This window comes from Thermobia domestica, chromosome 3, assembly GCF_964235325.1.
Source record: "Thermobia domestica chromosome 3, izTheDome1.hap1.1, whole genome shotgun sequence".
Lineage (NCBI taxonomy): Eukaryota > Metazoa > Arthropoda > Insecta > Zygentoma > Lepismatidae > Thermobia > Thermobia domestica.
Window position 1 is genome coordinate 671,813 of NC_137456.1, and position 16,331 is coordinate 688,143.

General features: G+C 35.7%; 1 protein-coding gene across 7 annotated transcripts in view; it reads left to right on the forward strand.

The window, feature by feature from the left end:
• Nucleotides 1–16,331, forward strand: part of LOC145682372 (guanylate cyclase soluble subunit beta-2-like) — a 188,592-nt gene that overhangs the window by 40,116 nt on the left and 132,145 nt on the right. For 5 of the 7 annotated variants that reach the window (XM_081753955.1, XM_081753957.1, XM_081753951.1 and 2 more), the window contains one exon: nucleotides 12,161–12,510. The exons of 1 other annotated variant lie outside the window; for it this stretch is intronic. The gene's annotated coding sequence lies outside the window, so the exon portion shown is untranslated. Of the gene's footprint in view, nucleotides 1–11,746; nucleotides 11,879–12,160; nucleotides 12,511–16,331 lie in introns of those variants that run through there. One more of the 7 variants, XM_081753954.1, reaches the window with a different exon arrangement.

The following is a 16,331-nucleotide window of genomic DNA, read 5'->3' on the forward strand; positions in this document are numbered from 1 at the left end:
TTGAATACAATGCTGTAAACTAAATAAGAAGGGGAGAATGATGTTTATCTTCTATTACCAGTGGATCGCATTCTCTTTGAACTGTTACTTTTGAGAGATTTGTAAGAACAAGATCTAAGGTTCGGCCATTGCTATTAGGAATATTATTAATTGAAATCAAATCAAAGAGGGACATAAAATTGTCAAGACTTTTACATTTAGCTGATGACGTCATTAAATCGAAATTTGAACTAGTTATTTGTCGTAGATTCAGATCCCCTATACAAAGAATTGTGCAACTCACAGGACAATTTGATTCTACAAATTCAAAAAACTGTTCATATATATGAAGTGGTGAATCAGGCTCTATGTAAACAGTACAAATATACACGGTAATTGAGTCCAAAACCAGTTTGACAATTACACTTTCAAAGTTAGTTTCCCAGCTATTTACTTTTTGAATATTATATTTTTTAAGCGCAGCAAACAATACTCCCCCACCCTTAGTCTTTTTTTGTAGTTCAATATTTCTGTCTTGTCTCCAGACCACATACCTATCATCAAAGAATTCTGAGTCAGAATAATTTGTCGTTAAAGAAGTTTCTACCAAGCTAATAAAGTCATAAGAGTTAGATAAAACAGCATTATGAAAACAACTGGCTTTAGTACGCAGGCCATTGACATTTTGAAAGCACAAAGAAAATGTTTGGTTTTGATGTTTTGATTTTGATGGGTCACTGATTCTACCAAAAGAATAGTTACTTACTGGAAATGTTGGCTTCTGTTGTCTCTGATGGCAATTTTCCCGGCCATTTATTTTGGCGCTTGAGCTGCACCCCTAGTGCGAGGGTCCTGTTGTTTCCCTGCCCCGCCTAACACTGCCTTCCTTTTGTCCCCGAGGGGTCATCCACCTTCCGTGTTTTCCGCCTTTGGATTTCTCTTGAAAGCTGTTTTCAGTATTGCTAACCACACGCACTTTTTCTCTATCCACACTCTCGCCTTTATCTTCATTACTGGTACACACCACAGAATTATTAGAAACACTAGCACTAGCACCAAATTCACTTCTCTTGTTATTTTCATCACTGCTACGACTTTCACGGAAAATTTTAAACACTGTGTTACTTGTTGTGTCAGCACGATAGATATCCCCTTCAATCTTCAGTTTATTAAACACTAACACTGCGTACCTTCCTTCCTTCCTTGCCTCTTGCAGTTTTTCAGACAATAATCGTCTTTCAGCAAGCACTTTTTCTGAAAACTGCTCATGAATATACACACGGGATCCCTGCAACTTGGGTTTCGCTTCCAAAATTTCTGCTTTCTTTTTGTACCGCAGAAATTTCACAACTATATCCGACTGGTTACGCCCCATACCTAAGAGATGTGCACGTTCTATGTCATCATGTTCTATGTTAATCCCCATCTTTTTTTCTATAATATCTTTCACAGCCGCCTCACAGTCTTTCCATGATGGTCGCAAGCCTTCACTTTTGACCTGCACATTTCGGAAGATAAGATTGTTTCTCTTGCTCTGATTTTCGTTATAGTCACACTTCATTTCAAGTTCATCAATTTTCTGTCGCAAATCACTGTTCTCGTCCTGCAAGTGGGCCACTTTTGCTTCTAGATCTTTCACTTCCTTTGAAAGGTCATCAAACTTCGACTGTAATTTGTCAATTTTTGCATCAATTAATCCAATCTTGTTCACGTTCGGTTCCATGCTGTTTAACTTTTGAAGGATGTCTTCTATTTTTTGTTCAAGAGCTTTGCTCACTGGCCCTGGATTTGTTTCAATGTTACCTATCTTTGATGTTAGTGATAATCCTTCTTCTTCAATGGGGAAAAAGACAAAAAATACAAATACATGTGACAACCAGGATTCGCAATTTGAAGTGTTCGATTTCGAGGAAAGTGAAAATGAACTAGATTTTGGAGAGAGCGAAGACGACAGCATTGCTTCTGAAGTTACTCATTTATATTTTTTGCCTCTTGCTTTCTTGTAATAAATACTTCAAAGATAAAAATGTTTGCAGCAGCCTATTTTATCCTTGTTTTACTTTACCTACTTATTGTGTATTTTATGTTATTAACGAAAAGTAGAGTATTATCTGTTAGTCTGCGTTGTTTGAACCTTCTTTTATTTCTATGCATTCATGTGCATTCTTGGAGGGAGAGGAGTTAAAGCAGTCTTGAACTTCTTCGACTACACAGAACACACCTTTATTATTATTTAAAAAGCTGAAAGTAGAGGTAGTGTGTGTGCCACGCGGAATTCGGTAGGTCGAGCATATTGCCACGAACTCCCGCAGCCCATCCTAAGTCCTGCATTTCTTCAGTCTTACCAGGTGAATGCTGGAATGGCACCTTCTATAAGTCCTTGTTCCACATCCTTGTTTCTCCCCTATTTCGGTCTGAGCCTTAGCTAACTAAAGAGTATAAAAATTGAAATTTAATTATTGTCAAAAAATGTCTACATTGCCCAGTTCTCATTTTCGTTGTCCGCCCACCCAGCAACTAGGTCCGCCTCTTTCCGCCCACCCCATCAAGCGTTCCTGGCGCCGTCCCTGGGTGGGCACCACAAAGGAGACGGTGGTGGTGAGAGATGAATGAAATAGTGGAATGAAGAAAGTGGGAGGAAACGGGAGAACCCCGAGAAAACCCACGCACACGGTGTTTGTCCACGACAAAGTTCACTTGGCGGGAGCAGGGTTTGAGCCCGAGACCTCAAGCACCAGAGGTGAACGCTCTACCACTGAGCCACCACGGCCCAGCAGGTCACTGCATTAAACTTCAGTCAATTCAAGACCTGAGATTTGCAATGTTTCAAATAGTAATTATTTTTGAGTTCTTTGTTATGTAACTTAAGAAAGATCCTGAAATTTCCCCACTATTCAGTAGACCAAAAGATGACAGTTCAAAGAACCGATTTTATCCGCTTTTTCTATATCGATTCTAATGAAAAGTTTCAGCATCTCACAATGTCTCATAACTGAGTTACGTCACTTTGCCATCCAACGTTTCAATTGTCGGGCTTTCCAAACATTATAAGACATTTTTAGAAACAAATATTAGTCTATTGTATTTAACTATTTTGTAAGCAGAGCCGTAGCTAGAGATTTCTGCGCCCGGGGCGAAGTAGAATTCAGCGCCCCTACACTCACTTTAGCAATTATTATATATATATAAAGCAGCTTTTGTTGTTACGCTGAATTTTTATAATTCTTCTTGGAAAGACCATTACAACAACCAAAAACGATCATTATGTATCCTTTTCCAAATAAGAGCTGTTTTCGAGAGTCTTATTTTGGACTTTTTGTTAAACTTGACAAAACTACCTTTGGTTGTATACAAATTCGCTAGGAGAACAGTTATGGAAAGTTACTACTATTTACAACATTTCACACTATTGATAAGAAATGAAATTTTAATACATTAAAAACTATGTGCTTTTAAATTGTTCCAAATGGGTGACAGTATTAATTTCCAGTAATAATTGTAAACTTTTTAATTTTATTCTGTATGTGACCACATCAATAGAATCTTAATTTCGATCTCTTAACGGTAAAAAATATTTTGTGAAATGTAATGGAAATTCAGAAGGATCCTTCTTTGTGAATTTCTAAATATTGATCGATGGAGGTGAAGAATATGTTCAATGTTTGTACTTAAAATCCAAAATATACTTTGGCTACTACATATGTCTGAAATTATAGTAATTACTTAATTTCTTAATGAATGAAAGTTCCGAATTTAAGGTACTTATTATTAATTAACATATTAAAATACACTAACACGTACATATATGAAGAATGTGTGTACTTATGTTTTGTATGTATGTAGATAGATAAAAACATCACACAACTAGACACGCATACACAAAATAATATGGTGCCGATATAAAAAGTTGATGAAAAATGACCTCAATAAATTCCTCCAAATTGGAAGCATTTGATATGTCAATGGAATTTTAAAATAAATCATTGGTAGTGATTAGTGTGTGTAAAAAAGTCGAACTTCGTCGGGCTAAGTTCTGAACCCATTAAGCTCTTATTCTACAACTGCTTGAAGTTCGAAAATGTTATTGTTTCCCTCGTTTACTTTTATTTTTAATATTCCCGCGCAAACAGCAGCTTGAATGTGTATCTTCACTCTTCTCACTTTCGTACCTTCATTCTCAACGTCGCACAGTGGGGCCAAACCAGGCAATTCTTAGCAAAAACTCGAAGAATGAAGTAAAAGATTGACTTGATATAATTTGCTATAATGAAACTTTAATAGTGTACACATAAGATAGTGTGCAGGAAAAGAAGTGATAGCTATTTACAATGAATTCATGGGACGTGTAAATTTGGTTATCCACCGAAGCAGGAAAGGTGCTGCTTAGTGACAGAAGATAGGAAATTGACTTTGAATGTGACTATTCCTACATTGCGTGTAGATATTCCGTGACTGGTAAACATGGTGACACGACCGACATGTATGTATCGTTTTGTATATTTAGAATGTTGAGGTAATGTGTAATCAATAATCATATTTGGAATGATGTTAATATCAGTATCATATCCCTATGGTAATCCCCTACTTAATATCATATTTGGAAAATGCTGTGGTACTGAAAGCATATAAACTGTAGTCAAACGATAGAATGGCATTTTAGTAGAAAATATGGCATAATAATGTTATGTCTGTGATTTTTTTAATATATCGTAGCGGAAACATTGTTCTTACTGTATGTAAAGTGAAAACCTGCACATATTTGCACTTTTGGGAAATATAGCGCATGAAAATGTTTGAGGAAAACCGCATTTTGGATGCAATGCTACTTTTGAATTGAGGTGGGATGAATGTGAGAGCAAGTGTTAGATTATTAAACGTGTGATTCCCATGCACGCAGTGACAAAGTAGAATATAGATCGATTCTGGGAATTTTGCCGCCAAACCTACTTGGTGCTTCGCCCCCTAGGACCCATCTTGTTACCAACATCCAATCATACTTCTTTGGCATTCGCCAACAGAACTAAACTCTAGTCAAACATGTGTGATTAATGGTGGCGATATTTTGAAACGTCAATGTTTGCCAAACAATCTATGGACCATAAGGTAGAACCATATTTAAAATGGTGTTGATCAATTCAGTATTGCGTTTTTTTTGTGATGCGATGCGTGCACAGAAGTGACATTGGAATCAGCTGTAATGAGCCTCCGCTCGCTCCAGCTCAGAGTGTTCCAATCAAGCCCTGAAATCAGCCCACGTAATGCACGATGCAATATATGAAACAAGCTGAACAGGTTACTGATGCTTGTAAATCATAATATGTTTAATACATCTGATAATATATCGAGAACTTGTGATTAGATAATTTTTATGTATTGAAGCGTCCTTGCATCTTCATTGTCATAACGAATCCTTCACAACTTGGAAATAATTTTGAGAAGCAAGAACTTTTCTTCAATTTTATTACTCTTCAGTTGTAAAAAGAATAAGTACACTTTTTCCTTTCATGCGTAACAATGTAAGTCAATCGTAAGTTGCCAAATTAAAGCATATTGCCCACGCGTTTGTTTATGCCAATCATATAATCTGTTATATTATTTAGGCGCGAATATAAGGAATATTTCTTTTTATGATGTAACACTCTATCTTTTTGATAAAATAATGTCGAAATAACATTATTGTAGCCACTGCACACACCAAACTAATTGGTTTTCTATCAATTTTCTGCTTCATATTGCGAATTCTTATTTTTGCCAAGAATTCAGTGCCTTGGCTCCACTGTGCGTCGTGATTAATCGGATTGGATAGGAAAAAAAATGAAATGAAATATTTGATTTTTACGTCCCATGGTTATGCCGGTAGGCTAAAGGAGACGGTGATGATGAGTAATGAATGAAATGGCGGAATGAAGAAAGTGGGAGGAAACGGGAGAACCCCGAGAAAACACACGCACATGGTGTTTGTCCACCACAAAGTTCACTTGGCGGGGCTGGGATCGAATCCGGGACCCCAAGTACCAGAGGTGAACGCTCTACCACTGAGCCCCCAGGGGTAGAAAAACGTTTTGAACTAAGCAAACTCATCACTGTCAAAACGCCGAACACGACTTTGCTCGTTTCTGAGTTTGAAAATGCTCCTGCGCACACTATAAGTCATTACTCGGCACGTTGTATACCACATGTCACTAAGAAATCATCTATAACTCTTTAAGTAATAAGTAAAAACTTGTTGTGACTTATTTAAACTTTTGGATTGCGAGCGAAGCGAGCAAGAAATTTTTTAAGAAATCTACGTATTTCATTGATAACCGACAGCAATATTGATCCAATAGGGCGCCAATACTTTCTGGGGGCGACTCATCTTTTATTCATGTCCAACACAACTTTTTCTTTCTCCTTGCTCGTTCGGCGCCCCTTTGTTGTCAGCGCCCGGGGCGAGCGCCCCGCTGCCCCCCCCCCTTAGCTACGGCTCTGTTTGTAAGTACGGGTTGGCATTTAAAAAACTCCGACCTTTCGAGTGCCAAATTTGCAAAAATGTCTTATTTACAATGGTTATTGGCCCATAGACCTCAATTGCCAGGGGCGCATCCACAGGGTGTCCACCATCCAGACTCCACCTAAACTTCGTAACTCGACTATCATTTGTACACTTTTTTTTAAAAACCATAAATATACTTGTTTAACAGAGAAATGACTGCTATGGCCTAATGACTTGATTATACTCTTCTTTTCCTCATACAAATAAAGCTTTTCTGAGAATATAGATGGCAGTAATTAACAATTACTTATCGTTTTTTCGAGTGCAGAAAAGTATACTCCAGAACCAATTAACATTTCATACTGATGAAGTTTTGGTTCCCTTCTTGGTCTATGTTTAATTATTCAAATTGCTACAGGCTTATTTCTAGCCATACACTATGTGTCAACAATTGAATTAGCTTTAATAGAGTGATCCACATTTGTCAAGATGTCAACTTTGGTTGTTTACTTCGCACAGTACATGCCAATGGTGAATCTTTCTTTTTCATTCGCCTCTATCTACACTTTGGACGAGGAATATATTACGCATCCTATCTTTATCTTCACACCTGAAGACTGGGTGTTGCTATTGAACACCCTGTACATAGATTGAAAAGCTTTGGACCTCTCCCAACAAAAGGATCCATGTGTGCGCCTTCTATATGCTGTATATAGTTAACAAAAAATGGCTATTTGTATAGATCTTTAAATAAACAAAACACTACGTGAAAAGGAAATATAATTTTAACATTTATCAACTAAATAAAACAGCCCTATAAAATTTTAGATCAACTGAATAAACTAGATCACAGAATTTTAGTTAAATTAGACAAAATAACCCCTTAGATAAAATAGATTAGATAAAATAGCTCGTAGGAACTACACAGCCATTAAAACATAAACAACATTTCCAGGAAACATTAGTACGCATATTCGGTAAATTTGAAAATGTACTCCGAAATCTTTGTCGGATTGATTTGTTTTACTCAAACTCAGAAGAATCCAAATGTCCCTATTCTTCCCAAATGATGTCCCTGTCCAGAACTCTTTAAACCTATATTCTTATCGGTTTTGGAGTCTAAACGCGATTCCTTCTCTTTAATAACTTTTCCAATGCACTTCTAAACATTACACATAACTTTACTCCTATAGATCTAGCACTTATTTTCATTAGTTGCGTTGTACAGTCAGTATTAGATTTCTTAAAGGGATCTAACCGCCAAAAGACAGGGAAGAATAATAACACCCCAGTGTATGTCCACTGCTACGAATTTTGTTAAAGTTTTCGTGTCCACGATGTAGTGCCTTTGGTAATTGTACACATATATTTTCTTTGCTTTGCAATTTTCCTTTTTGTGCATTTGATCTTTTGAATCTGATTGGAGGTCTCAGTTTTAAAGATTCATATTTTATCTGCAATTTTCTGTGAAATGAGGAAAAAAGTCCCAAGCTCAGAGTATGTGAAGTTTCTCATCCCCCAACTGTCTGAGTTACCAACGATAATGGATGGACTATGTAGTACACGTGATGGGCTGGGTAAGCTACCAAATTTCAGCTTTTGAGCCAACATAGTTACTGAGATGCGGGCGTCGAAACATTGGGTGCTAACTTCAAGCGAATTCCCCAAGTATCTGGGCTAGCAGAGGTAATACATGATCCAAATAGTAAAACTTACGGGCTGTGTGCACTACCAAATGTTAGCACCTGGACCAACGTAGTTATTTAGTTATAGGCGCCGAAAGTTTTGAGGCTCACATCATGCGACCCTTAAATTGTCTGGACTAGGATTTTACAATGGTCAAGTAGCATACGTGATAGGCTAGCTGTATCTGCAAATTTCAGCTTCTGGGCTGACTTGGTTACTGAGATATGGGCTGTTTACATATTTGCATGAAATTAGCCCCTGAAGTGATGATAAATAGCCGAAATGATAAATAGCATATATCAGTAGATCAAAAGCAGTCAAAAAGATTTTTTTTATGATCGACTTAGCACTTGAAGAAAAGTTTCCATCTTCTCAGTTAAACATATTTCAAACCAGGAGTGTTAAAAAATCAACGGGTTTTGGTTTCAACGTAGATTTCCATAGAACATAAACGGTAATTGATAATTACAAGCGGTTTCTTGCCATCAATTCAACGCCTCAGAAGAACATACCATCACCAACCACCATGGGCGGCGATTAGGGGGGAAAGAGGGAGCAGTTGCCCCCCACTTTTTTGAAGTGGAGACCTAATTTATATAGTTTCATTTGGAAATGTAAAATGGTGCCCACACAATTTGGAGAAAAGATCTCTGACTTTCCATGACGAAAGTTCCAGATTTCCCTGACCCCTGAATAACTTAAAAATATAGAAGAAGAAAGAAACCCAGCCTCCACACTCCCCATAGTTGGCCTTGTTCTCTTCCGCTTCTCTTTCGTTCTTTTTTCAATTTTCTTTCCAAAGGAATGTAAATTTACAAACATGTGCATTACGCCGATATTGATTAGGCCTACATATTACACAAAATGTAAAATTACAAACGAAAGTGTGCAGCATACAGAGTACTTAAGATATGAAAAAAATTACACATTATAATACCAATTACACAGCATTATAATATTGCCTATAGTAATAAACAGTTCATACATGATTTTACTGATTATTACAAAACAAAACACACTCACACACACACTATGTAACACATATTACATTATGTAACAAACACACACACTATGTAACACACACACACATTACTTTTGCTGGTACAGTTGTTAAATGCAACCCATTTAGAAATTTGTTTTCATACTTTCTCGCATAGTTTTCTTCTCATTGATCTGAATATCCTTCTTGTTGTCTCCGCAGTTTAATTTTCTTCTCATCTTCCTCCAGCTCCTTTAGTTGTTGCTGTATCTTCCGTTTCTCTCTCCTCTTCTCGTCTCCAGCATTTATTTCTCTTTTCTTTTCCAAATACACCTGATATTGTCTCATTGAACTTCTCACTGAATTTATCATGCCTCTTGTAATTATTAATCCTGACGATCCACCTATTCTCATCACAGAATCATATATGATCCGTTGAACAACCAGAGATTCTTTTTGTAAGTTCTCAACAATGAGAATTTTATTTATTGTGAGACCACTTTCAAAAAATGCGTTTCCATGAAAGAAGATAAAACACAATTTCATAACTGACCATACGTCAACGAAGTTCTTCCCATTTCCTAAGTAAAAAAACTCATCAAGTCTAATACCATCTCTGTCATTGGCTATGAATCCACCCGAGTGTTCCTTAAATTCTTCAGTCTGAGCTTTCGCTGTGAGCTGGAGAAATTATTTCTTTGCCTTCTCAGCCACTTGTCCAGATATCCTCTTGGCACCATTCAGTTCTTCTAGAACAGCGTGTACCCTTTTTGAGCAAATATTCCAGTATGCAGTTAGATGTGTTTCTCTCAGAAAATTAGTTTCAACAACTATATCAGAGAACACTGACTCCCTCCATAATATCACCATTGAGAACACTGCATTTTGCATCCAGTTACATTAAAGAAATCAACTCTATTTCATAAATTCAGTAATTGAACAATGGACCTAAATCGATTTTTCATGACTTTCCCTGACCAATCTGCCATTTCCCTGACTTCACCTGATACATTTTTACTTTCCTGACCTTTCCCTGACTTTCACTTATTTTCCAGAATGTGGACACCCTGGTGAAGGTTTTGTATGTATTGCTGTTTCATAGAAAAAAATGGTGACATATGATATTTGCCGTTGCGTGAGTACGTATTGGTTATTTGACTTCCCATGGAGTTAAGAAAGCTACAGGAATTGCGTTTCAATTGTAATTTAAAGCAATTAATATTCTAATTGCATATTTCTTTAAATGTCATAGCATATGCTTGCAGTACTTACTGTATTTTATTTTCTAAGAGAAAAAACATTCCTTTAATAGCATGTGTGGAATTAAAAGTATAAGTTGTTCATTAATCCCCAGTTTCAATATACCTTCTGCAAAACAAGCCTCATTATTCATTACTATAATTAATATTATCCTTTCTATTTATTTGTTTTGCGAATTTATTATTGAATAATCTGATCAAACAGTTTTCCAGACAGAATTTTAAGATCTTCATGAGCAACATCTCAAATCTCTTCTTACACTTTCGATGTTTAAGAGTATAAAGGGCTAGTACCTATTGCTCTTATGAATTTATTTAAAATAGAAATACGATATACGGCATTTTATGTGAAAAAAGATAGTATCCCTAGTTATACAACCTTTCATCAAACAGTGTTAGAAACAACCAGGAAATGTAACATTGATATACAATTGTTCAGATCATGTCCCACTTTTAATGTCCAACCGCCGCCACTGCCAACCACAATAGTCTGCCGAAGCAGGAAATTGTTGAAATTTAATAATATTTTCGGATTAAATATTTATTTCCATAAAGAAAAAACGGTAACAGATATCGAAAAGCGTTTTCTTTTTGACACTTTTGCAGCGTCCCGAGAATTCGTTTTGTCTGGACGGTTCAAAACCGGAGATGATAAAAATCTAAGTTTCTCTCCTTGAATACTGATCGCAGAATGGATAAAACGGAAATAGATATTGACAAGCAGTTTTTTTTAAAATATATAAATTCAAGAATATGTTTCACCTTTGATTGTATTGTTCTATTGTAACCGACTGGTTTAAATGTTTATCTTCATAGAGCGAAAATAGTAAGAAATACCGTGTAATGGCCTTTTCATATAGATTCAGATTTTGAGGAATAGATTCTATCATTGATCTTATTCCTCTGTTGCAATCAGTAGCACATTACCCTGTGTAGGGTATTCCCTTATAATGTTGTTAGTTTTTATTTATTTTTAAGCTTTACAATGTATTAAAAATAACAAATTAAACTCTTTTTTAAAATAATGCCAAAGTTTTCTACTTTCCAGATTACCTTCCCTTTACACAATTATTGAACGATTGAAAAACGGCTACCAAGGTCTATGTATACTGTATATAAATTACAGTTCATATAACTGTTACAAAATTACGAAACTATATTTGCTTTAATATCATAACCTATATTATTTTCTGTATAAGAATATTTTAGTTTTTCGTAAATACGAGAGTTGTTACATAAATTGTAAGCCTAACAAAGAAATATTAGAATAGACACGTAATACTTTTAGACTGTATTTATTGAGACTTGTTATGATGTAATATCGAATCTGGCGTTAATATCGACTTTTATTCAATTTTTGCAGGTCCAAAGCATAAAATGAAATTGAAATATACTCATTTCGACACTAATGAGGACGTCAAGAATGCCGTAGATGAAATTTTACACACCTTCGACAATCAATTCTTTATCAGCGGCATTAACGCACTTGAACATTAATGGGTAAAATGTGTTGTCTTATCAGTTGACTATGTTGAGAAGTAACTCTCTGCTGCTCCCTTCATAGGCTTAGAACTTTTGTAATAACCCTCGTATAAATATTACTGCAAAATTTTCTAATGTAATCTATGTAAATAAATCAATACATTAGATCTATTCCAGTATGCTTATAATCACTACGGATTAGGAAATATTAGCAAAAAATATTAGAAAAATATTGAAGAGTAAATATAAATTGTTAGGTAATGCAACCCTTTAAACAATGTTTTACTTTGTTCTTTGAAGTTCTGACAAGTGGCTTCCACACCGCAACGAGTAAATGAAGGGGAACATTGTCTGTCATGGGTCATCTACACCATCCGAATTCAAAGAAAGGGGAAAGTGGGAGATTAATGTTGTGTATACACAGGAGAAAGAAGCAGGGAAAGTTTGCTCATACGCACAATGATCGTGACGTAGAAGTGAATTTGCCAATCAGCGAGTCAAACAAAGTATTGGGTTACAACCCCCGACTCAAGAGAACCTCGCTTTCGACGGATCCACCTGTTGCCTGCTCTGTTTCTCTTGAACAAGTGATCCTGCTGAACGGGAGTTCTTTTCTCACTTAACAAGGAAAGAGAACAATATTATTTCTCGTAAGTACCTAAATCTATTTATGTATTACGGTGATTCTTGATGTACATTATGTATAATTTAACACAATGTTCTAATGTAACATTGAACGAATCTGTACTAAAACAACTTTAAGAACCAAAAATAAGAAAGAGCTTAACTTTAGGTTTAGCCTTGTTCGTAGAAAATATTTTTCGGTGTTCGTAGCGAAGTGATAACTAACGCGCCCCTTAGTAAAGTTTTAACCCTACATTTACTCGTGCAAAAGACGCTGAAATATGAATGAGGCGAGGCGAGGAGAATTGTACTGCACCTTTCGTAAGATTCTTTTATAACAAATGATAGTTTTAGAAAAAAGCCTAGGACCTCGAAGGGCAGACAGAAGGAAACAGAAGTCCTGTTCCTAGTTCCCACTTTTGGAATATTTAGTCAGATTGCTCTGTAGCGGGATTCAATTGCAAGACCACTCAACTATGGATTCAGAAGCTTTAACTTCATTTATGAATTTATATATAAGTATTATATCTATTATATGTTTCAAAATTACATGCGGAACGTGTTAGAAACTTTGCAGATTAACAGAAGGTATCTGTGATTTCGTATTTCATTTCTTATTTCTCTAAAATAAAGAAATGTATAAAATAATTAGAAATATTATTCGTGATAAACCTATAAAGACATTATCCCAGTTATACTGAAACTCACAAATGGCAAATGGAATCACAAGCTCGATTTCAGAGTGCATAATATCTTAATAGGGAAACATAACAATTTCTAAGATTCTTCAGTTTGCATTCACTTCCTGTGAGCATCATCATTGATCGTAACTTGACACCAGAATCAGGACAGAAGCGCCTGACATTAATATCAAATTTCCCTGGTTTCCTGTTAGCTGTGCTCCTGTCCTAATTATTGAAGAAACTCTTTGTTTAAATACAACATATCAATCACTTCTACTTAAAAGTTAACTAGCGTACATAATATTCTATCTACTTTTTAATAATCGACAACACGTTTTATAACACAGAAATTAAATACGAGGGCACGTTGGTAAGTAGAGCAACCTAGAAGTTACCGACATAAAACTATTGTATGTATCACTACGACTTTAATCTAGAAAGAACAATAGTTACGGTATTTTTTCTTATAATCATTCTGGCGATTAACACTTCTGTTAAAGTGTGACCCTTATTGTTATTAAATTTTTCTATCTTGACGACGAAACACAGCCTAGCATCCTCCTTTATTGTATCGTGAAGATCGAAATGAAGTTATCGTAGCTCGCCAATGAATGGTTGAAGAGGCGTGTCTTGATTTTTGTGTGATTTCACAAAAGGATTTGAAATTTCTCTCTTAACGTCATTTAATTTTTAGTATGTTGTTTTCAAACTTTGTACAAAGACAGTTTTGATTTTACTATTTTTGGAAATACTACTTAAGATGAAGACTTCAAATTGCATCGTTGTGAAATTTCCCGTAAATATCATACAGAAAGAGAAACACTATTAAACATTGAAGAATAGATTGATGTGTTTGTAATATTGACAGGAATGTATCGCTTCTCACATTTGTGTTTTCTTTAAAAGGATTAAATTGAATTATCAACATTTACAAAAAGTAAACAGATTTTATTTTCGCACTTTATTATTTTTATTTTTCAACAATAAATGTTTTTCTATTGTCATATCTTACGTTCATTAAGAATAATATATTTATCGTTTATAAATTGATGTCACGAAGTAAGAATATTACAGAAAAATTCTTTTGATAAAAAACGTTGCAACATAAAATGATTCTGGACTTTACAATTGCTAACATTATCCATTCTATTATGGGATAGTAAAAGTATTACTTTCCTAATTGTAGCATTTAGGCATCGATATTAATAAGAAAAATAATAAAACAATGTATTTAAAGCATATCATTACTCAACGAAGTGATAGTAAATATTATAGAAGACACATCATAAACTAACTTTTCTTAACCCTTAACTAGTCGCGTGAAAAAAGTTACTTAATTAGTCGCGTGCGGAATTTTGTTCCGCATAATAACTACATAGTAAAACTCGTGTAATATTTGTTTTTCTTTTAATTTTTATTTAAATTTAGGTTAAAATATTTGTTTTAATAGTCGTCTTAAGTTATTTTATGCTATTGACTAATTATTCTCCTCCTGCAAGTTCAGTCCTCCTGCAAGATACAGAAGGCAGAGCAAGGCCTTTACTTCTGTTATATTAGTATTTTGAGCATCTCTTTCTCTGCTATAAGCGTCCCTATGTGTTTCAATTAACTGGTTTGTAAATTCAACGATTGTCTCCAGCATATACGTACTAAAGAACAAACTCCAAAATTCGCTCGACGTTTTCGCTTCTTTACCATGTCCTTTGACTCCTGGTAAATGGGTCAAAATATTCTGACTTCTTCGTATATTTTGCCGTGGAGCATGTGCGTACCATTTAGTGACATTGTCCTTTCCTAGAAGATATGGTCCCCGTGTAGTAGTATTTGAAAGTGATTCCACATAGTGATCTGCTTGTGGCAACACTTCACCTTCATCTGCTGATTCTTTACTGGCAGAGATATGGTCGCTTTCTGCAATGATATCTTCTTCATCACCATCTTCCATATCCGGAACAACTAAATTGTCGTCTTCAGCCAGAACTTCCAGCAACATGTTTCTAATTCTGCCCACATCCCGTTCATGATGATCCATTTTGAAAGAAAAGACTAACTCTCTTCTTTATGTATTTATTTTCAGACCGCACAATGCACATATAAACCGCTTATAACTTCAGTTGCTTACAAATGAACTGTACCTGAAAATATATTTTTGTAAAATAAATTTTAAAAAATAGTGGTGGTGGCGTTTGCTTGTGATATGTTTCGTAGTTACCGAACCGCTTAATTGTTTTCGGCTAAAAACAATAAACTGAAAGAAAGCGTAGAATTTGTAGAAGAAAAAAAGGGTAACTTATTTAGTCGCGCGCGGAACTTTGCTCCGCAAACTGCATCACTCCAAAATAAATAACAAAAAATTCACCAGTGGCTTGGGCAACAATTCAAATATGTATTGTTGTTTAATCGTGAAACTTTAAAAGACAGCTAGACAAAAGTTCAAAAGCATACGATGGAAAGTAAGGAAAACAAAAAGAGAAATGTAAAAGTGCGGAACAAAATTCCGCATGCGACTAATTAAGGGTTAATACCATGTGATAGGTTCTCAAGAATAAGAAGTTATATTTCCTTGTACTCTATAATACACTCTACAAAGATGTTATTTATCTGTCCCTTACAATAGCAAAGCTTCTGGGGAGACAGCGTCTACCGTTAGAATTTTATATGCATTAAGTTTAGGTCTTTTCCTGATCTAAACTTTCCTTAAGAAATGCTGGTGGAGGGTAATCAGACCGAACACGCCTTTCTAACTCAGACCACAATGGCTGAATGATGTTCAGATCTGGTGATTGTGGGATCCAGGGTAGGTATGATAGCTCCTGGTCATGCTCTTCAAACCGCAATTTCACCGTTTTTGCAGCGTGACAGGGTACCAAATCATCTTGGTAGATGTCATCACCATCAGGGAACAATATTTGGGCCATGGGTAGAACCTGATCCCCCAAAATGGCCTCATACGCCTTAGCATTCATCATTCCATGCAGGGCTATGATGGGACCTGCAGAAAACCACGATATTACTGCCCATACTGTAACAGTTGGGAGCAGACAGTCTTTATCATAGGCTTGTGACGGTGTTCTCCATACGTAAACACGACCGGTTGTTGGAAACAAGGTCAAGGTCCATTCATAGGACCACATTACGTGTTTCCACTGCTCATGAGTCCACAC